At 47.3% G+C, this 23,403-nt stretch overlaps 1 protein-coding gene across 2 annotated transcripts in view; it reads right to left on the bottom strand.

The window, feature by feature from the left end:
• The window catches only part of TLR8 (toll like receptor 8), a 78,603-nt gene that overhangs the window by 6,967 nt on the left and 48,233 nt on the right, over positions 1-23,403 (bottom strand). Inside the window, exon 1 of one of the 2 annotated variants that reach the window (XM_037821266.1) lies at positions 8,132-8,212. The exons of the other annotated variant lie outside the window; for it this stretch is intronic. The gene's annotated coding sequence lies outside the window, so the exon portion shown is untranslated. Of the gene's footprint in view, positions 1-8,131; positions 8,213-23,403 lie in introns of those variants that run through there. 2 annotated transcript variants of the gene reach the window in all.

The raw sequence follows: 23,403 nt of genomic DNA, 5'->3' as shown, positions 1-23,403 counted from the left end.
TAGGTAAATATAAACTGATTCCAGAAAAGATAGAAAATGTGCAGACCAATTATCAGAGAACAAATAGAGAAAGTTGTCAAAGAGTTACTCCCTAAAAGAGCACCAGGTCCAGATGTTTCAGAGCTGAATTCTACTACCAAGTCAACTCCAATCCTATTTAAACACTTAAATATCATAGGAAAAGAAGGGAAACTTACAATTATTCTTATGAAACAGGCATAGCATTTTTACAAGAAAAAAACAAACACAAAAAAGATAGCAGAGGAAAAGAAAACTACAGACAAATTATACTTATAAACATCATTGCAAAAATGCCTAAGTGAATACCCAGTAGTGTACTAAAATAATAATATAACATGACCAAGGATGTGGGGGGAGGGGCAGGGAGAAAAGGAAAGAAATTAAGTAGGTTTAATATCAAGCTGTATATTAATATACTTTATATATCCTGCATATTAGATCAAAAAGGAGAAATATTATCATCTCCAAAGATACTATAAGAGAGGTACTTGATCAAATGACATACCATTCTTGACAAAAACACATATTAACATGGAAATAGATGGATATTTCCTTGACATTTAAGGAAAAAGTACATGCCAGTATCATGCTTAACAGGGAACCTCTAAAGGCATTCCCATTGAGAGCAGGAGCAAGACTCTATTATTTTTTCATTGTTCTAGAGTAACTAACCAATGCAATTAGACAATGAGATAAATTAGGCTGCATAAAGGATGATATAAAGATCACCATTTTCTGCAGATGGTTCAATTGTTTACCCAAGACAATCATACAGAAAAATAACTATTCTAAGTAGTTGGAAAATTTAGTATGGTTATTAGGGATCAAATTAATGTATAGAAATCAACAGCCTTAATATACACCAGCAAGGACCTATTAGAAGATAAGATAGAAGTGACCCATTCTCAAAGGAGTAATAATGAGCAGGATTGCCCTATTAGATACTTGCATAATCGAAAACTGTAATTATTAAAACACATGGTACCGGCACATGATGTACCAGCACCCCAACGAAACAGAGAGTGCAGAAATAGATCCATATTCATAGGGTATTTAGTATATTTAGTATATATAGGATATTTAGTATATGATAAAGGCAGCATATCAAATCAGTGAGCAAAAGATTATTCAATAAATGATGGTTGAACTTGGTCTCCATTTGGAAAAAAATAAGGCGTCTGTATCTTACATTTTATGCCAGAAAAATTCCAGTGGGATAAAATATTTCAGATGGGGTTAACGTAAAGACTTTATACATAAATGAGAAGACAAATAACCCAACAGAAAAATGGACAAAGGGATATGAACAAACAGTTCACAGAAAAGGGAAATGTAAATAACTCTCAAACATAGGAAAAGATACTCAACTTCACTCAAAAAATTACACCTAGATACCAATGTTAACTGATTCTATTGTATAGGTGAGGATGTGGGGAAACAGGTACTCGTATTTTGCTAGTAGGAGACTAAATTACCACTGCCTCTAAGATGGAGAGCAGTTTGTAATATCTATCCAAATTGAAAACATATACTTAGACTCAGCAATTTCAATTCTAGAAATAGATCCTGAAGATATACCTTCACATATGCAAATGACTGTATGCAAGAAAGTTCAATTCAGGGCTGTTTGTAATAGCAAAAGATTGGGAATAATCTAATAGTAGTAGGCTGGTTAACTAAATTATGATATAGTCGCACAATGGAATAGTATGCAGCAGTTAATAAGGCAGCTCTGCACGCATTCATTCCTTCATTCAACAAATAACTATTGAGCATCTACTTTATTTCAGGAACTGTTTCCAAGCTGGGAAAAGAGCAATGAACAAAACAAGATTAAAAATCTCCACCCATATGGGGCATACATTAAATGATAGTATCTCAGATGGTAGAAAGTACTGTGCAAAAAAATAAAGGCAGAAAGGAGGATGGGAATGTAGAATGCCCCTGAATTGGATTTGCCTGGTGTTTTTGTCAGGATTCAACTGGAGTTACAGGTTTGGGGGAGGGAAGATCACAGAGGTGAATTGCTTTGCTCTTCACATCATACCAAGAGCAATTGTGCAATTGAAATAGAGAGAGGAAGGGCAACTATGCAAAAGAGAGGGAGGGAGGCAGGCAGGCAGGGAGGGAGGGAGGGAGAGAGAGAGAGAGAGAGAGAAACCTAAGAAAGAGAAAAATGCTTCTGTTGTTCAACCTGACAGTCGATCCTCTCTGTTCTGAAGGCCCACTGAAGTGATAAAAAAGGCAGAGACCCCTACAAGGTCAAAGAGGGCTTAAGAGGAGACTGTAGCAGACAAGCAAGGACAACAGTTTAGGGAGATGGAAAGCAGATGGATGAGCAGTAGGTGACATTGCAGAGCAGAGAAGGCTGAAACCTTAATTCATCCAGGGAAAAGTCAGTTCACGTCACAGAGCCTCAGGACTTGGAGGTACCATGTACCTTGGAAGGTGGCAAGCTAGGTGGGGCTGGACGGTGGATTGGTTTCGAGTGTGCATGAGGAGACATTAGACCTGTCCTGATACCCATCCAAAGACTTACTCTTTGGAAAAGTTGAAACCAAGAGCCTCAGACTCAGGAGTTCAGATACAAGTGAAGGCAGGAGACAAACTGCCATAGAGAAAACATGAGGCTGAAAGGACAGTCTGTGTATGGAAGTGTGGGACCCCACACTCTGCCCTCCCTCAGCTCTGGAAACTCTAGCATCCATCGGGCTCAGTCATCAGGATAAATAATATTATAATGCAGTATTTTAAAAAATCAAATTAATGCGCCCCCAAAATAAAACCCACGATGAACAAAATATCAACATTTTAAATCAAGACAGAGTATGATGCTGCACTTGCATGACCCAGCTTCACTCACCTCACCTAATCCCGGTCCTGGTTCTGATGAAATTTTATTTACCAAAAACAGGTGACATGCTCCTTGGTCAGAGTTTGCCAATTTGACATTTTTAAATGCTGCATTCAAACATTATTTATCTTGATTACTGAGTATCTTGGGCTCCCCCTTAAACTGTGTGCCTGAAGTGAGCACCTCACATGCCTCAGCCCGGTCTCGGCCTTCCACAACAGAAAAGAGCTGCAGATGGCACTGGGCTTGCCCTGACCAAAAAGCTGACTCACCCCCACCCATCCTGTGGTGAGACTCATCAGTCACCTAGCTCTGTCCTAATCAACAGCTCTGGTGTCCACCCTTAAATATGAAATAACAGCCATCACCAGTCACCTGAGGACTTCAGCCAATGTGAAAGATAGAGATCGAGTGAGCGAAAAGGAAAAAAGAAAAACAAATCAGAGGAACAGCAATTAGCAGAGTGAGGCCTTCTGGCTCGCAGGACAATAATTTACAGTTTATTTTCTTCAAGCAGGTCTATCTGGTATAGATCCTCTATCCCTTCTCTGCAATTCTGAAATCCTAAAAGGTCTGAGCACCAAAGGGTTTTATTTTGTTTTGTTTGGGGTAACTTATTTGGCAACACAACCGGATCTGAACTGACCAAAGGCTACCTTAGTCTTTATTTGCCCACTTGGTGTGAGCATTCTTGTCTCACAGCAGAAGTGTCCCTGTGCCTCGGAACAGGGGCTCCCCCAGGCACGTCGGAAGTGCTTTGTAATATATGGTATATGCGCTAAAATACAAAGTCTGAACTTTGACATTGTTCTGGCCCACATTAGGGACACATTAGCAATTCCTGAACTTGCCTTGGCATATCTGCTAACTCAGGAAGCAGAGTGTGGTTGTAATAAATAGAACCAAGTAGGCCCAACATGGAGGTGCCCATGCTAAGCCCCATGTCAGCAAAACCAAAATCTAAGCTTCTGTTCCCTGTAAATGCCTGGCCCGCCCAGAAAACAGAATTTAAATCAGCCATTATCAGCTATCCCCGATTACCTGTTCTTAGCCAGCTCACTTCCTCGTTGCTAAGCAACCGCCTACACCTGCACTAACTATATTAAGAAATGTAGTCTGCATAACCAATGAAGATTTCCTCCTCACGCCCTCTCTTTTTCTGTCTATAAAAGCCTGTTGCTCTCTTTGTTTAGCAGAATTCCTCTCTAACTCCTGGTGATTGAAATCTCCCCAATTCATGAATTGGTTCAATGAGACTCGCTGAGAGCTGACCAAACTTTGCTCAAGTTTTTATTTTGACATTTTTCATGGGGCCAAGTTAGGACCTTCTTGAGCCCCTTCTTGCATTAAAAAAAGTTAAAAATTATATTTTATGATTACATTGGTTTAAAGACGAATATAACCCAGGATGGATTATATTCATTTTTTCCCCTGATTTTAAAAGGAAGTACAGCCTTTGCTTAAACTATCATGCTGTGCCTGCTGTGCCTAAAGAGAAGTGGGCCTGGTTGTCGATAATGGTGTGGGCTTAGATCAGACCTCCAGGAAACTATCTTTCAAGATTATTAGGTTGGGGGAGCTGATGAAGTGAAGGGTCAAGATGGAGTGGAAGTGGCAGAATAGAAGATCAAAACAGGAGAGGAAGAGGAGGGAGCAGGTGAATGAGTGGAACCCACTGCTGGGACAAGTTAGAGCTAGCAGGCGGACACCGCGAGAGGCTCACTGCATAGAAAACATCCGCTAACTGGGTCTCCTGGGCCAGGGCTTTCACTGCCTGTTGCCTCAGAGCACCCTGAAAGAAACAACAACAACAACAACAAAAAACAGGACCCATTTCTTTAAAGGAAGCATAAGGATCACGAAAAAAAGAAATCTGCTTAGCTTTCCCCCTCCTGGCCAAATACAGCTGCTGCTAGCTACTGAGGAAGCAATTTCACGCCTGTTTTCTTATTTTCCATGCATAATCAATTCTTTGCTTGGGTCCATAGCATACAATTAGCACGGCAAGACAGTTTTCTCCTCCGGGCTCTGAAGGAACCAACTAGTAAAAGGAGAGCAACCTCTCTCAGTCCTCACCCAAATCTTCCTTACAAACTGGGTGGGCCCCAGTGGATGCCAAAAACATATTTTTAAAAGACCTGTGTCCTTTTAAGAGCAGCCCAGAAAATCTGCCTTAGCTGAGGACAAGACACCCTGAGAATCAGAGTGGGCTGAGGGGCCACCCCAAGAACCCAGTCTGGGGGCGATGGCTGAGGCAGGGAAGGGTTTGGAAGCGCTGGGTGCAAGAGAAGTGACATGACCAGATGTTGCTAAAATAAATCCTGCAGGTTTTTCTATACAGCCTATGGGCAAAGGTGGTCTGGGGGGAACCTAAAGCTGCCTGTGTGGAATAAACAGCTTTTCCTCTTTACACCCCTCCTTCCTAGGCCACCCACAAGCCAAACCCGCTGTCTCCTTCCTTTCTCTTCACAAATTTCCTTCAAAGTCAGCCCGATTGCCCTTTGAGGAGGTGTGATTTGCCTCAGGTCACCTCCCCAGCTGCACCCCTGCCTCAGGATGGGTCCTGCTGATGTGCCCCTAATACTAAAGGGCCGAGAGCACCTATTGATTATAAAATGTGAATAATTCCCCCCAGTGGAATTAATGAGTTGTTTGGCATGATGTGGGATTCGACCAGAGCTGCACTTTGGCCAAACTGGAAACATTTCTAACTTTTCCTAGATTCTGACTCTTTTGCAGTAGATAGCATTGACAACTGAGCCCTTATAAAAGCAAATTCATTAAGAAGTGGAGAGCTACAGACTTAGAATTTGTCACCTTAGAGGAAATTTACAATTAATACCTGCTATTTTAGTTTCTCCACTCCAGACTGGATTGCTTTATTAACTGCTTTGGAAGACAAAAGACACTACCATATTCAGTGCACATAGTGAAAAGATGGGTCCCGATTTCGCAAACATTAAAATGTGAAAAATTATGCATTTTGGATTCCGGGAAATACTACAGGGAGCATTTCTTGAGTGCTTTTCCAGGGGGCAGATACCAGGGTGAGTGTTTTTCATACATTTTCCCGTTTAATCCTCATAAAAGGCAATGAGGCAGGTGCTATCATAAGCCTGTTTTACAGACCTGAAACCTGATGTTCATTTGTTCAAGGCCACACAGCTCGTAGGTGGCAGAACTGAAGTTGAGCCTGGATCTAGCTGAGTGGTTAAAGAATCGGGAGGCCTGGAACCTAGGGGCTAGTTGGCAGTGATCTGGTTTTGAGTATCAGCAGAGAGAGCATAGCCATACATGGACATCCAGCATTCATATGCCAATCAGCCTATCACAACTTCCAGATTCTCTGCCATCCCATGGAACGACCGGAAATCCCACTAGCTTTGGACCATATTTGCTAACTAGCTGTTCTTTGTAATTGTCTGAAAAAGCCAACACAGTCTGTATTTGCTAATGCCTACCCAGCACCATGGGTTGTACATTTAAATTTGCTATGTCTTTATAGCCCTGAATAGTCATAAGTTAGGCCTACTAGTTAAAAGCAACAAATCCCTCAGCTTCATTTAATAACTCAGGTGAGATCAAAAGACATTCCATTGGAGTGACTTTCCCTTCAGTGGACACTGGAGATAACACTAAGACATGCTTAGAAATAATACCCAATCGAGTTGCAAAGACTAAACATGGGCAATGATACTCTCCCTTACAAGATACCCTAGCACTCTGTAACCCTGGGGTCTTCCATGAGACTGCCTGCTTGCTCACGAGCTCTGTACAGTTTCGGGTTTATTCTCTGAAGGACCAAAGTGGGAGAATGAACTTCATCCACAGCCTCAGCTTTTCAGATAAAGCATATTTGGAACTTTTACTTTCCTTTTTGAAATCATACCAAGGGGCTAATGAATAAGCTTCAGGTCTCCCCAGAGCCTCCCCATTCCCTAAAAAAATGACTGTGCTCTTTATTGAAAGGTCAGACATAATGGATTATCTCTTACTCTAAGGCAATGGTTTTCAACTTTGGCTGCACATTGGAGGTACCTGGCAATTTTAAAAGTTACAGATGCCTGGGCCCATCCCCATCGATGCCGACTTCATTGGCCTGGGATTCAGCCTGGGCGGCAGGACTTTTTAAAGCTCCCCCCATGTTTCTAAGATGTAGCCAAGGCTGAGTAAGAACCTTTACTCTCGGATGAAGAGTCTGCTAGGTCTTGGACCTCCACCTGCCACCGGTAGGAGGGAGGCATGGCATCATCCCAAGTTTAGTTTGATTTTATTATTCTGTTTCTACTTTCTTATAATACAGTTATATTGGCCATCACAGCAGTTTACAAATATCAAGGAGAAATTGGATAATTTCAACTGCAGTTGCAGTTGGGCCATTGCAGTCATCTTGTAAAGCATCATAAAATTTTAGTGCAAAATTAATTTACCTTCAGGATCTATAATGAGCATTAAATGGCTGTAAAAACGTAACTTCAAGAATTTAAATAAACATGAAATGGTTGTAAAAAAAAAAATGACTCCAAGAACCTTATTAAGCACTAAATGCGTGTGGAAAAAAATAAGGTAAATTTTGGATGAAATTCTCTTGAAGTCATATTTTTCAAATGTTCATAAACCACATTGAATTTTCTAGAAAATACATCATTTAAAAATAATTGTGAAGTCTGTTTATTTTTCAGTAAGACAGTTCTTGACCATAAAAACTGCTGTATCTTGACACTACAGAATAACGGTTATAGAAATAGTAACACGTTACTTAACTCTGAAGGAGAAAAGTAGCGATTAATATTGATCTTTAAGCTTTTAGTTGTATATTAAGCTCAGGCATCCCCTCATCACTAGCACCTTGCCCCTGTAGCCAATGTAGCAAAGGGAAAACACTTGCCTTTCCCCTTTCACCTCCAACCCTGTTGTTCTAAAAGAGAATATTGTCTCTGGCAGGGTCAGAAAGTAATAGTCCACTTAAATTTCTAATTTGGAGTTTTCTTATTTTCCTGTTCAATTAATGGAACCATTACTGTGTTTGATTTTCAAAATGTATGCCCTGATTAGTTTGTACTAACAGACACACAAATTAAAGAGCATATACCAAGCCACTTTGTCTACATTTGGAGTTGTTTCAATACTTAACCTGTTATGCTTATTTGCCAGTTCATTACTTTCTTTAACACCATTTGCCACCAAGCTATATTTCTGTGTCAGAAATCACATAGTTTGTTGCAAAGCCTAGTTAAAAGAACAGAAGTGGCTTACCGCTTTTCTGTTGAGGGCCTTTCTAATTTCTCATGCCATAACTTGCAGCATTGTAGAGTTGGCACCCTCTTTGCAGTAGGTGCATGCAGAGAAAAGAAACTGGCTAACTTCCTCAAATCGGCCTTTTTACCATCAGCAGAACCTAGTATGTGGTTTGCAGATGTTTTTGTGGGAAGAGGGGAACTTGTGATTTCTTAACTGTTGCCAAATCATTTATTGACTGAGTTTTAAAATTTCAAAACTGAAATGGGGGGGGGAGTCATTTATAAAATGAACTAAATATAACCTAAGCCAGACAAAGATGCAGTGTGTCTTTGTGTGTTTGTTTATATTTGTGTGGGGGTGGGGGAATGGGGTGCCATTTGAGAGGATATGCACCAAACTGTTAACACCAGATAGCTTTGGAGAATGGGATTAGGGGGAAATTAGGGAGAGAAAATAGGACGTTTCTTTTTCCTTTTATTTAGAAAACTTTATTCTTTTTTTTTTTCTTTTTAACTTTACCGCAAATTTGTACTCAATTTCAGATGGTTCAAACTCATCTATGGTTATAGAATCTACGGATGTAATTAAATAACTCAAGTGTTGCTTCATCTTTGTCCTGTACATTTCTGATCTAGGACATAGCACAGGAGAGTGTGGGTGTCCCCACAAGGCTGTGACTACAGAGAGGGCGTCTTTCTCCTGGGTGTCACTGTGCCTCATCCAGCATCTGGCACATAAGCTGGAGAAATGTCCTTTGAATGAGTGAGTGAATGGATGATGAGCATTTGTGAGGCAGGGAAATTTAATTTTCTGGATTTGGTCTGATGACTGAGTTGTATTTTAAACCCTTGGAGAGAGGGCCTCAGATGGTTGAGCCAAGAGCCAGGGTCAGCAAACTGTGGCCTGTGGGCCAAATCCGGCCTGCCATCGGGTTTTCTATGGCCCAAGAGCAAAGAATAAATTTTGCAGATAAACATTGCCAATCTATTTGATGATAAAGAACACTAACTTTAAACTCCAATTAAACAAAATGTTATTACCCCAGAAAAGAAGTTCATTCTTCTCGATACTAGATTTAAATTAAAAAAAAAAAAAACTGTACCCAATGAATAGTATTATATTTTGAATTTCATCCATTTAAAAAATTGTGGAAATTTGTTTCCGTCTCATTATGTAAGTACCTACATAATATCCTCGATTTTGCCTCTGGACCTGCAAAGCCTAAAATATTTACCATCTGTCCTTTACAGAGTTTTCCCATCCCTGGCCAAAAGAATAGAGTTTGGAATGGGATATGATGTGTTTCCTTTCACCTTATGCCCCTTGAATGGGAGGAAATGCCAGTGGGGATAGGGTGGGTGAAGGTGACATTCTCATATAGATACACATATTTCTTTTCTTTTCCTTTCTTTTCCCTTCTTTTTTCTCCTCTCCTCCCCCCCCCCCCCCGGCAGACCTTTGGTCTCCTTTTCTCCATTACCTACCTCTCTTTCAACATATGGACTTTGAAAAGCCTTTGAAAGAAGGAATATCTTTCAGAAGGCATAGGCTTGGGCAACTATTCCTAAACTGAACTCTAACGACTGGTCCTTAAGGTGATTTAGGGCTTGATGTGCCCTTTTAGAGGGGATCCCCATGGCATCAGAGAGCACAGCCTGTGGCTTTGTGTCCTAACCAAAAACCTTTGTGACAGTGAGCTCAAAGACCCTACCTGACTGCCACCAAGTGTCTTTGTTTCCCTTGGAATGTTTGCTCAGAAATGGAGTATGAACGTAAACAAAAATGACTTCCAGTAGTGAGTTCAGCATGGCTTCTTGTGGCTGGAGAGTTTGTCTTTTGAGAAAAGCTGGACTCACATGCCTGGCTTCCAGGCAACCAGTTGATTCTGATTTCATAAAGCATGGTGCATGCTTGGATTGTCATTGCATACAGTCTGGTGTCCACCTGCAAACTCATAAAAATGAGCTATTTACTCAAATCAAATAAGCCTTCACAGCTTTTCTCACACCACCTAATAACCATAAAAGATGAAAATGAAAATAGAATTGACACCAGGGCAGGAAGGTGCTGGGGAAGTCACAGTCACATGCTCAGAGGCCATCTCCCAGCCCTCACCTGCCACTCTCCCCACCTCCTCTTCTGTTGTGCAATGGTGTGTATCAGTCTGCTTCCATTCCACAACATGGGGGGATGTTAAGTCTAATGAGAAGACCCGGCCGGTCTGTAAACCTGATAACCGGGGGAAGCAGCCCCACATGCTAATCAAGGCAGGAATTCTCTGTGGCAGGGCTCCCTTCCCCCCAAGGTGGATAAAAACCACACTCAAACGGTCTAGATTTGTCTCTCTTCTCTGGTGCCAAGTGGAGTGTGCGGAGGTGCCATCCATCGACCCTATGCAGAGCAGTTTTCGGTCACCCAAGACTTCTTCCCCTGTTCTTTTGGACTCCTTTTGCTGTGTGAGTAACAAAGAGGCTATTTGCCCCTCTGTACTCTTTATGCTGTGGGAGTCATGGAGAGATCATTTGCTGAAAGGTTCTGTTGTGCCCTGAGCCTGTGTTCCCATGACACACTGTTGCAGCCAATTGCTCCACGGAAGGTGACTGGGAACCAGGAGTCCAGTCCTATGTGGAAAGGAACCAGATGATCCACTTGCCGCACGATTCCTGGAACCGGCCTCCAGCAGCCAGGCCTGCTCTCCCCCCGCCTGCCCTGTGGGGGCAAAAAGCCCTTGGGCATCTCTCACAACCAGTTTTTCCTAGCTCTTCCTCTTGCTGCCCATGCGGGCACAGAGCTTTATTCTGAAATGAGGAAGAGCTGTCTTTAACCCCTCCTCCCAGGCAAGCCTACCACGCAACAGACACACGAATACCCAGCTGGGGCAGATAAGCCTCTTTGAGCCTCCAAGTTTGTTCATCTATCAAATGGGGTAAGAATAAAAGTATCTTCCTTATACAGTGGCTTGGAGGATAAATCGAGTTAATACTTGTGAAACCTGGGAAACAGTACCTGGCACAGAGTAAGCACACAACAGGTAGAGCTGGTGTGGTTATGATTACTCTTGTTATCCTCATTACGAAGCCCTTCACTCATCTCTGGGTGGTTGCCCTGAGTAGGCCTGGAGAACCACTCTCAGGGACCTTACCCAGGCCTGGCCGCAATCCCTTCCTTTGAAGTTGATGGCCACCAGAGAATTCATGTGGCAGCAAATGGCTTCCCCACATCAGGGCTGCAACAAGGAGACTGGACTTGGAAGCCTGGAGAGGGCTCGAGGCCCAGGGAAACACCAGGTGCCAGGAATCAGTTATTTGTCAGGATTCAGGGAAAAAAAAAAAAAAGGACTCACCGTTAAAGATAGAAGAGGCTAAAGTGGAAGGAATCGTGTAAAAGAACAATATTTTTTTTTTAATTAAATTCAGTTTTATTGAAATACATTCACACACCATACAATCATCCATGGTATACAATCCACTGTCCACAGTATGATAACACAGTTATGCGTTCATCACCACAATCTATCTCTGAACATTTTCCTTACATCAGAAAGAACCAGAACAAGAATAAAAAATAAAAGTGAAAAAAGAACACCCAAATAATCCCCCATCCCACCCCATTTGTCCTTTAGTTTTTATCCCCATTTTTCTACTCATCCATACACTAGATAAAGGGGGTGTGATCCACAAGGTCTTCACAATCACACTGTCACCCCTTGTAATCTACATTATTATATAATTGTCTTCAGGAGTCCAGACTGCTGGGTTGGAGTTTGGTAGTTTCAGGTATTTACTTCTAGCTATTCTAATACATTAAAACCTAAGAGGTGTTATCTATATAGTGCATAAGAATGTCCACCAGAATGACCTCTCGACTCCATTTGAAATCTCTCAGCCACTGAAACTATTTTGTCTCATTTTGCATCCCCCTTTTGGTCAAGAAGATACTCTCAGTCCCACGATGCCGGGTCCACATCTATCCCCGGGAGTCATATTCTGCATTGCCAGGGAGATTTACAGCCCTGGGAGTCGGGTCCCACGTAGGGGGGAGGGCAGCGAGTTCACCTGTCGAGATGGCTCAGTTAGAGAGAGGGCCACATCTGAGCAACAAAGAGGTACTCAGGGGGAGACAAAGAACAATATTTTGAGTGAAGGATTTGGATGGAGAAATGCACAAAGAGGATTCCATCACACAAAGGCCAGATCTGATGTGCTCCTGTTCTCGCTTCAGGTTGAGAGGCAGAGCTACTGAGGGGACAGCTGCTGTGAGCCCGGGTCGGGGGTGCCATTTTACAGCTTCACTTGGCCCCTGAAAGCAGGTTGCTCTAACTCAGTCGGCGCAGAGTGCAGGTGACATGAGTCGCAGGATGCGGACAGAAGTGGGTAGGAGGTATTGTCTCTTTCATGTTCCTCCTGAACTGTTTACAACAATTCCACAGCTCCCTCCTTCCCTCCCTTCCCTTCCTCCCTCACTCCTAGATCCTTTAACCCATTCTTCGTGAGCCCTCCCAGTCTTAGCACTCACTCTGACTTATACCTACCCTATTATGCTCATTCCCAATCTCAGCCAGTTGTTTTCTATTTGTACTATTATTTCTCATTTAAAACAAAAGCTTAAAGTGCTGGTCTGCACCATGCCTCAGTGACAATTAGAAAATGGTGTCCTTCTGAGAGAATGAGTAGGCTAAAAGTACTATCCTTCTGGGCCGATGTTGCCCACACCAGGCCACAGAGCTGGGTAAGAGAAGGGAGAGCTACGTTAAAGCCCTCACGTGGCCTTGTGCAGGAGACAACTTGCGCAATTGTACATGGTGGTCCAGCTAAACCAAACTGAAACTCACTTCATCATGATGAATGGGACCATCTCTTTCCAACAGCATGTCTGACTGCACAGGTACAGAGACAAGGCAAAGTCCCTGCAGCCTCCAGCAAGTTCCCTTCTTGAGTAGATCTTCGGTTAAGGAGAACTATCTGAAAACCTGCATCTTTCCATTAGTTGCAACCCTTTCCTATGTTTTCTCAAGTCAGTGTCTCCCAAACAATGGGCCAAGACACCACAAAGAACCTACAGTTCTTAGACCTGGAAGGGCCGTCTTACTTCATGGATGTGGGAACTGAAGCCAAAGGTCAAGGGTGCAATAGTGGTAGAGCACAGTATTGGAATTCTCAGCACTCAACTTCTGCTCTTGTGTTCTTTCAACTTCTCCCTTCATGAATGTCAAAAGCCAAATTGTACCAAATAGTCAATCAGTGTTTTGAGAAGAGGATGCTGGTGGGTTGTCTGGTTCCTCTCAACCCTGTGTCCTTACTTCCCACTTCTTTTTATAAAATTTCATCATCATGGTCAAATTTATTTCTTCAGTGACAGATTGCATGTATGTCAATATGAATCCCTGCTGCTCCAGGTCCACCAAAGTAAATTTAGGTATTGACAGGAGTTCCCAGACAAGGTGATCAAGGTCAGCATCGCCAGTGGTGAGTCATGTTGATAGCATGACCCCTTGCTGTGATGTGTTGAGAAGGGCACTTCTTCCTTCCCCAAACCCATAACCCCAGTTTCATCATGCAAAAAACATCAAACAAATCCAAATTGAGGGGCAGTCTGCAAAATACCTGTCCAATACTCAAAACAGTCAAAGTCATCAAAAACAAGGAAAATCTGAGAAATCGTCACAACCCAGAGGAGCCAAGGAGACCTAATGACTAAATGTCATGTGGGATCCTGGATGGGATCCTGGGACAGAAAAAGGACGTTAGGGAGAAAACTAATGAAATCCCAAGAAAGTATGAGGTTGGACTAATTATAGTGTATCAGTATTGGTTCATTCATTGTGACAAATGTACCCTAATATAACAAAAAATGCTATCAAAAGGGGAAACGCAGTGCGGGGTATATGGGAACTCTATCTATACTGTCATTGCAACTTCTCTGTCAATCTGAAACGATTCTAAAAGAAACTATTCTAAAAGAAAAGAAAAGTATTGAAAATAAAATAAATGACGGAAACAGAGAAAGGTTCAGATTCTATATATATGCATGCAAATATACGTAAAATAAAACTTGAATGAGCTTGCTTACAAAAAAGAAAAAGAAGCGAGACAGGCAAAGCTTTTTCCAATCAGGAGGCGAGGCAGAAGGTGTGAATACTGAGGATGTGCTCAGAGAGCAATGAACAAAACGAAGAGGGCTGGTTAGGGCGATCATTGTCTTCTTGGTTCGTTGCACCAGGACCTGGCCTACAGTGAGGACTCGGTGCCAATTTGTTGTTGAATGGGAGAGACAGGAGGAGGTGCCATGCGGGACACTGTTATCGAGTTCCGACTTGGCGGGCCTGGGCCAGGGGAACTGATCAGCCCCTAGGAAAGGTAGTGGGGCACGGGTGGTAGCGCCCTCCACGGCCCCCCGGGCCTGAGAAAGTGGAGCCGAATGCAGGCCCCATTTCCTCACCCCAAAGTACAACCGTTGGGGAGGGCTTGCCGGAGAAAACCCCCCCCGTGCCTTACCCGCACCCTCCACCCTCTTCGTTACCGGAGCAACTCCCGCCCCTTTTCAATCAACCTCCGCGCCCTCTCAGAACCAATCCAAGCCTTTAACCCCTACAGCTACCCTGCCCTCTAAACCGCCCGATATAAGCTTGTACTCTCCCCTAATAAACTCTCTTGGCTTCTTCACCCTCAAAGAAACGTGTCCCGCCTGTTCCTTCTCGCCGCCCTCCACACCTTGCACGCCACCGCCGGGGACCGGGCCCAGTCCCCCGCCTCGCCCTCGCCTCCGGGAAAGAGCCCCCGCCGCCGGTACCCTCCGAGCAATCCCGAGAGCCTAGGATTTAGCAACCGGCCGCCACCCCCCCCCAGACGAGTCAACTGCGACCGCAACTGGCGCCCAACGTGGGGCTCGAACCCACGACCCTGGGATTAAAAGTCCTCTCCACGCAGCGGTCCAGTAAAACCACCCGCTCGCCCGGACGCCTCTCCAACTCCCCTTCTCCTCGCCTGCAAGGTAAGGGCCGCCTCTCCCTCGCCGCCCCGCGGAGCCGCCTCTCCCTCGCCGCTCCACGTCCGGAGCCGCCTCTCCCACGCCGCTCCGCGCCCGGGCCGCTCTTCCTTTCCCGCATTAACCTGGCTTTTGCCCCCGACTACCTCTCGTCTTCTCTTCCTATGTCCCCCCATTCCTCCTAACACTCTTCCTCCAGTAGCTTTCCCTCTTCCCCTCCATTACTTTGCTGTGGTCCTTTGTGTCTTTGTTTCTTTGTTTGGCGCCGTGTGCCTCTTTGCAACCGCCCCCCCCCCAAACTGCTCTCGCTACCAGAGGGTCCTGTTTTCTATTCTCGCCGTCTCCTTCGGCCTCGCGGCCACGGTTTACCTCATTTTCTTTACTCAATAAACAACCCCCCCTTTTTTCCCCCTCCGCTATGGGTAATCGTCTATCTGCACGCCAAGCACCTCAAGTTCGCGCTCTAGCGGGTCTCCTAGACACACATCGCTGTAAGGTGTCTGTCCGGCAGCTGCAAGTATACTGGGACCTCCTGCTGCCCTTTAACCCATGGCTCACCACTTGCCATCTTTGGGACCCTGTTACTTATAATCGCCTTATTGATCGGGTCACCAACGCCATGGAACATGAGAGCAAGCGCTTCCCTCCCGGCTTGCTCCCCACCTTAATAACCGTCCGCTCCTGCCTTCAAGGCTCCCTCCCCCCTGATCGAGGCCCCATTAAATCCAAGGAGGCCCTATCAACCCAGTCAACAGATTCAGACAGCGATACTAATGTGGACCACGATTCGGACACAGAATCCTTAGTCGAGCAGATTAACAACGCGCTCGAAGTCACCCCCCAAAAACAAAGCAATACTAAGCCTCTCCAAAATGGCGAACTTCCTCCTTCTTCTTCCACTGAGGGGAGGAAGTGCTCTAGTGATGACGTCAGCCCTAAGCCGGGCCGGAAACCGCATGCGCTTTACCCCGCCCTTTCACAGGGCGGAGTTAGTCCGCCATCTTATGCCTTGGGCCCCGCCCTTTCACAGGACGGGGCTAGTCCACCATCTTATGCCTTAGCCACTCCCACCGCGCCGCCATCTTGCGACGCTTGGGGCCTCCCACTTCCGCCTCCCCCTTCGGCGAGCTCCCCTTCGGAGCCGCTACCGGCAGCTGCCGCCGCTCCTCCCACCCTGCCGACTAACAACCCCTGGCTGCCTTCTACACCTCAAGGCAACCCTTGGGGCAACGCTCCCCCTACCCCCACTCCCGTGCCAGGCCCTCTGCAAGCGCGTCCTCCTTTCTCTCGTGCTTTTCGCTGCTTTCCTCTTAACCTTACCCCCACACCGCAGAAACCGTACGACTGGTATCCCATTGACTCAGATACTATCAAGCAGCTTTGCAGGGCCGTCAAGGAAGACGGGTTAGGTAGCCCATACGCTTCCCAATTACTACAGGATATCGCCATGGACTTTTGCCTCCCCCAAGACTGGGCCTCGCTTGCCCGTACCATTCTTAACCCCGGCCAGTTTGTTGATTGGCGTGCTCACTTCCAGGCGGAAGCAGCTAAGCAAAGCGAGCAAGACGCAGCCACTGGAGTCTATCATCACCCCGAAGCCTACTTGGGCACGGGAGCGTTTATAAATGCATCCGCCTATATTAATGCGCCTGCCACCTTTTGGCCTATCCTTCGGGGAATCGCCTTGCGAGCTTTTGCCAACTGTTCCGCCTGTCGGCCTACTAAATTCACCAAGCTCCTCCAGGAGCCAAATGAGCCTTTTGCCACCTTTGTCTCTAGGGTTGAAGAAACCTGCACTCGAAAGGTTAATGATCCCCAGGCCCAACTGGCTCTCGCTCGAGAACTCATTCTCGAGGGAGCCAATCCCCCTTGCAAGCAGGCTATTCTTCCCTTGCGGGAGAAAAGCCTATACGATTGGGTACTCGCCTGCAGCGCCTTTGACCCAGCTGCCGCGTCCCTAGCCCAGGCTGTCTCTGGCGCTGTCACTGCCGCCTTAGCCGCCACCACCGGTTGCTTTAAGTGCGGGCAGAGCGGTCATTTTGCCCGGGAGTGCCCCAATGCAGAGGTCAACCGCCCGCCTTTCATGCAGCGCAATGGGCGCCCCCCTCCCACTCCTTGCCCACGCTGCCAGCGTGGCTATCACTGGGCGCGCGATTGCAAAAATAACCCCAAAACCCTCTGCCGCTGCCCTGGTGTCAATCAGCGCCAAAACGCTGAGCAAGCTTTAAACTCCAAGCGGGGCAAGCCTCAGCCCCGCCCCTAAGAGGCAGCGTGCCGGCCGGTTCTAATAAAACTAATCACCTCACCGGCAATAAAACGCTTCTCTGGACAGTGCCTATCACTCCAGAAAAGCCTACTTGTAAGTTAAGAATAGAGGGGCAATGGTACACGGGCACGCTCGATTCAGGGGCAGAGGTCTCTTGCATGCCCGCTCAGTATGCCACCATGTGCATGGTTCTCGATGGTCCCTCAGTAGTGGGAGCCACTGGTACCTCCACCTCTCTCCAGGCCATAAGGCCCATTAAGTGGGAGGATGAAGAGGGCCACTCAGGCACCTTCCGCCCGTTATTTCTACACACCATAGACCAAATTTTATGGGGCCGTGACATCCTCGCCGCCTCCGGGGCAGTGCTTACCACACAGCCCCCCCAATAATGTGCGCCACTGCTCGTTTAACACCTCCAGCGCCCGTTCCTCTGCAGTGGGATACTGAGGAACCTATATGGGTGGAGCAGTGGCCCCTTCCCACGCATAAATTAGTGGCACTTCAAGCCCTTGTCCAAGAACAATTGGACGCTAACCACATAGAACCTTCTACTAGTCCCTATAATTCGCCAGTGTTTGTTATTCATAAAAAAGCCACAGGGAAATTTAGGCTCCTCAATGATCTGCGGGAGATCAATAAGCATATTCTTCCCATGGGTTCCCCGCAGCCTGGCCTCCCCCATCCGGTGGCAATCCCAGCCCACTATCATGTAGCCACCATTGACATCAAAGACTGTTTCTTTTCCATCCCACTACATAAGCGAGACCGCCCGCGCTTTGCCTTTACAGTTCCCGTTCCCAATCACGCGGGCGCGGCTAGCAGGTACCAATGGAAAGTCCTCCCTCAAGGGATGCGTAACAGTCCGGCCATCTGCCAAATGTATGTTAATCACGCAGTGGCCCCCCTGCGAAAGCGGGCCATGCTCATCCATTACATGGATGACATCTTGGTGGCCTCTGAGGACGCCGAAGCGCTTCCTCTAATCCTTAAAGACCTCACCACTAATTTAGCTGACCTCGGCCTTACGGTTCAGCCCGATAAAGTTCAGATTGTGCCACCATTAGCCTTCTTAGGGTTTAGTATTGATAAAACCATTGCCCCGTCCGCTCCCCAGCTGGACATACCGGATCGGGTCACTATCACTGAGCTTCAACAGCTCTGCGGTCAGATCAATTGGCTCCGCTCTGCGTTGCCAATCACCACCGCGCAGCTCCAACCACTCTTTATGCTGCTGAGTGTCCCTGAAGCCCCGCCGCTAGCAATCTCCCGGCGCATTAAGCTCACCCGGGAGGCAAAGGAAGCCATTGCCGCAATTAACAAGGCACTCGCCGCCTGCTGTCTCAACAGGTTCAGCACTAAAGAGGGCAATCTTATAGCACTCATCCTTCCTACGCCCGGCACACCCATGGGCTGCCTGTGGCAGGAAGGCCCTCTACTTTGGGTGCACCCTGCTAAAAGCCGGCTTAGAAAAATTTGCCCCGCAGTGCGGCTCTGGATCAGCCTAGCTTCAGATCTAGTCACCCTGGCTGTTCATGTATTTGGAGAGCCGCCAGAAAAAATTGTTTGGCCCCTAGACGCAGGCCAAACCCGCCTGCTTATACGTGATAACCCGGACATGCAAATCCTCTTAGAAGGATTTCAGGGAGAATTCAGCTGCCACTATCCTAGCCATCGACTGTTACAGGGGCTCGCCAAGCTTCCCTTCCGCAGCCCCTTCCATCCTTTCCCCTCCTCTGCACCCATCCCGGGTGCCACCACCGTCTTTACTGACGCCTCCAAAACCCGTTTCGCCTTCCTCTCTTATTCGCAGGACCACCCGGAACCCCGCCTATTCAGTTATGTCAACCTTCATTCAGTCCAAGTGGGGGAAATTCTGGCGGTGTCATACGCGCTAAACGCCCACTGTAACCACCCAGTAAACATTTTCACTGACAGCCTCTACACTTATCAGGTCTGCCGAGTCCTCGCGTTTTCCACCTTTTTCCCCGGGGACTCGGCCATTGATAAAGCACTTTCTAACCTCAGGAGCATCCTGGAGCATCGACAGGATCCTTGGTTCATTAGCCATATTCGTAGTCACTCAGGCCTTCCGGGGCCCTTGGCTAATGGCAATAGTATAGTAGACCAAGCGGTCTCAGCTCAGACTACCCAAGCTATGCTAACTCACACGGCAGCCCCTCCGGGGGATGCTGTTAACCAGGCTAAGTTATTGCATTCTAGATTTCACTTTTCGGCTACGTCGTTGCATCATTTATGTGGCCTCCCCCTAGATACCTGTAAACATCTTGTCCGCAATTGTGCAACTTGTGCGCCCTTTGCGCCGCTTGGCCCCTTGCAACCTCAGGGAGTCAACCCACGAGGCCTAAAACCCAATTCTAGATGGCAAATGGATGTAACTCATGTTCCGTCCTTTGGGCGCCTCAAGTATGTACATGTAATGATTGACACCTTCTCAGCCATGTGTTATGCAGTCCCCCTCACCGGGGAAACGGCCAAACACTGTATCAAGGCCCTAAGACAGGGAATTCTCTTCATGGGAGTCCCCTGGGACATAAAAACGGACAATGGGCCTGCCTATCGCAGTGCCTCCTTTGCGGCCTTTCTTCAGTTATATAACATCACCCATCATTTCGGCATCCCTTATAATCCACAGGGACAAGCCATTGTGGAAGCAGTCCATCGCCGCTTAAAAACACAAATTGAAAAAGAAAGGGCAATGCTCCCCCAGGCAACTCCAGGGGACCTTATCATAGCAGCCCTTATTCACCTTAATCTACTCACATTCAATAAAGAAGGACTTTCGCCCCTACATAAACATTGGGGGCCCTCGTATAGGCCCACCCAGGCCCCGATGGTCTACTGGAAGGACCCAGAAAATAATGCCTGGAAGGGTCCCTCCCCACTCCTCGCCCAGGGGCGCGGGTTTGCTTGTATTTTCCCTGATGATGCATCACAACCAATCTGGATCCCGGGAAAAGCAATCCGACCCGCCACCAGCAGCCAAACGGCCGACAAGACGAGAACGCCGCCGTCTCCGCAGCCTAACATACCAGATGACAACCTTGCAACTGGACCAGGAAGGCCATCCGAGAGCACCCCCGGAGAGGCCTGAAAACTCGCAAGAGGAAAGACAAGAAATCGTCCAAATCATGCGCCTCTATAGACAGGCAAAAGCCAGCCCCCTACACCTCCACAATCCTCACCCAAGCATAGCTTCCCTTCTAATGGTCATGTTGGCCCTTGCCTCTTCTACCCAGGCCAACCCCCACCAGCCTTGGAAGTGGACCCTTGCGCGTTGGGAAGACTCCAAAATAATTCTTTGCATTACCACAGCAGGATCCCCCTCCTTTGTTTTTAATGCCACTGATCTGTTCCCCCCTCCTAATCCAAAACCTATTGGTTATCCAGGCAGCCTAAATACACAAAATTATTATATGTGTCCATCTTCAAATCCTGGAAAATCATACTGCAATTCCCCCTATGAGCACTACTGTGCATACTGGGGGTGTGAAACATTAGCCACTGGCTGGAAACCTTCTGTCCCTGACAAATTTCTAAATCTTACAGTAATCCCTTATACTTGCCTAAACTCAGGCAATCGCTATTTCGACAGGTACCTTTGTCCTAAAAGGCTAATGCTCACCGTACAAAACCCTACCGATACGTCTTGGCTCATGGGTCGAACTTGGGGCTTCCGAATTTATCTAGCGGGGTCCGATCCGGGATCCCTTATTCTCATAAAAAAGGAAGCAGCTCAACATTCATCTTCGGGCATTGGCCCCAATAAAGTCATTAACCCCCTTTTTCCACAGCTCTCCAGCCGCACCTCAGCTCCAACCAGCCGCACCTCAGCTGCAAACAACGCATCGTCAACACCACCACCCCAACCTTTTCTGCCCCCCTCTCGTTACTCCTCTCCCCTCCTCGACCTTATCCAAGCAACCTTCACCTCACTAAATGTCTCCTACCCCAATCTTACCTCCTCTTGTTGGCTTTGCCTCTCCACCTCTTCCTCACTGTATGAGCCCGTCGCCTCCAACCTCTCCTTTTCAGAAAATGCAGAAGACAACCCCTCGGAATGCAATTGGAATACCTCAACCGTCCCCCTAACCTTTCATTCAGTTTCCTCCACAGGAAAATGCATCCGCCCTCGCTTAAACAACTCTCCCAACCTCACAGCCTGTGCCAACTACTCATCTCCCAGCAGCTCTGCCAAGTTTCTTATTCCTCACAACTCCTCCCAATGGCTCTGCTCCTCTACAGGACTTACCCCCTGCCTTAACGTGCAAACCCTCAATACAACTCATGAAACTTGCCTCCTAATTGTCCTTATCCCTAGGGTCTTATACCACAGCGAGGAAGATTTCTTCCTCCGCCTGGAAAGAACTGCAGTTCCTGCCACTCTGCAAAAGCGAGACCCCATCACCGCCCTCACAATTGCCTCCCTCTTAGGTCTTGCAGGCGCTGGCACCGGAATCGCTGCATTAGCCAGTCAAGGCTCCACCCTAACTCACCTCCGGGCGGCTGTTGACGAGGACATTCGTCACCTACAAGACGCTATTTCCCATCTTAAAAATTCTGTCAATTCCCTCTCTGAGGTCGTGCTCCAAAACCGCCGAGGTCTCGACCTTCTCCTCCTCAAAGAAGGAGGCCTTTGCGCCGCCCTAGGAGAAGAGTGCTGTGTATATGCCAATTCCACAGGTCTCGCCGAAGACAGCCTAAAGAAGGTCCGAGAGGGACTAGAACAACGCAAAAGAAACCGTGAAGCCACCAACTATTGGTCCCACATCTTTACCCCCCTCCTCCCATACCTCCTCCCTCTCATCGGCCCCCTACTAATGATTATTCTAGCTCTCACCCTAGGGCCCTGCATTATCCGCAGAATTGTCCAGCTTGCTAAGAACCAAGCCAATGCTGTCTTTTCATCATTTGTGCAAGTCCAGTATCAACAACTTGCCTCCACTGAAGAAGCTGACCCTCCGCAGCGTCGCCACCCTCGTCCATCCCGCAAGCAGCGAAGCCCCTCTCGAACGCCCAGGCGCCACACCAACGTCGAGCTCCAGCCTCTCTAACTACCATCTACCCCTATCCCTTCCCCCACCTCCCCTTTCCCTCATCCCTTGGCGGATCTCTCCGGTAAGCTTCTTCCTCTAATTAGAAAAGAAGGGGGAAATGTGGGACACTGTTATCGAGTTCCGACTTGGTGGGCCTGGGCCAGGGGAACTGATCAGCCCCTAGGAAAGGTAGTGGGGCACGGGTGGTAGCGCCCTCCACGGCCCCCCGGGCCTGAGAAAGTGGAGCCGAATGCAGGCCCCATTTCCTCACCCCAAAGTACAACCGTTGGGGAGGGCTTGCCGGAGAAAACCCCCCCCGTGCCTTACCCGCACCCTCCACCCTCTTCGTTACCGGAGCAACTCCCGCCCCTTTTCAATCAACCTCCGCGCCCTCTCAGAACCAATCCAAGCCTTTAACCCCTACAGCTACCCTGCCCTCTAAACCGCCCGATATAAGCTTGTACTCTCCCCTAATAAACTCTCTTGGCTTCTTCACCCTCAAAGAAACGTGTCCCGCCTGTTCCTTCTCGCCGCCCTCCACACCTTGCACGCCACCGCCGGGGACCGGGCCCAGTCCCCCACCTCGCCCTCGCCTCCGGGAAAGAGCCCCCGCCGCCGGTACCCTCCGAGCAATCCCGAGAGCCTAGGATTTAGCAACCGGCCGCCACCCCCCCCCCCAGACGAGTCAACTGCGACTGCAGTGCCAGACAAAGAGAAACCCAAGGAAGGCGGTGAACCAGGCCTGAGCAGTGTAGCCAAGGGAAGGTGGAAAAGGCTGAATTTTTCAGAATGCAGCTTTCAACATCTTACCCTCCTGTTTACCAAAGGTCTGCAGGGGATTCCCCACCACCTTCAGGCTAAAGCACAAGACAAACTCGCCTTCTTACTCAGCACTCCAATCTTTAAAAGCTGCTTGGGGTTCACCTCTGGGCACGTGCCCACGCTGCTTCCATCCCACCCTTCTGCAAAAACCTGGCTGCATT

The sequence above is a fragment of the Choloepus didactylus genome, chromosome X (assembly GCF_015220235.1).
Source record: "Choloepus didactylus isolate mChoDid1 chromosome X, mChoDid1.pri, whole genome shotgun sequence".
Taxonomy (NCBI): Eukaryota; Metazoa; Chordata; class Mammalia; order Pilosa; family Megalonychidae; genus Choloepus; species Choloepus didactylus.
This window is presented reverse-complemented; position numbering and strand designations above follow the sequence as displayed.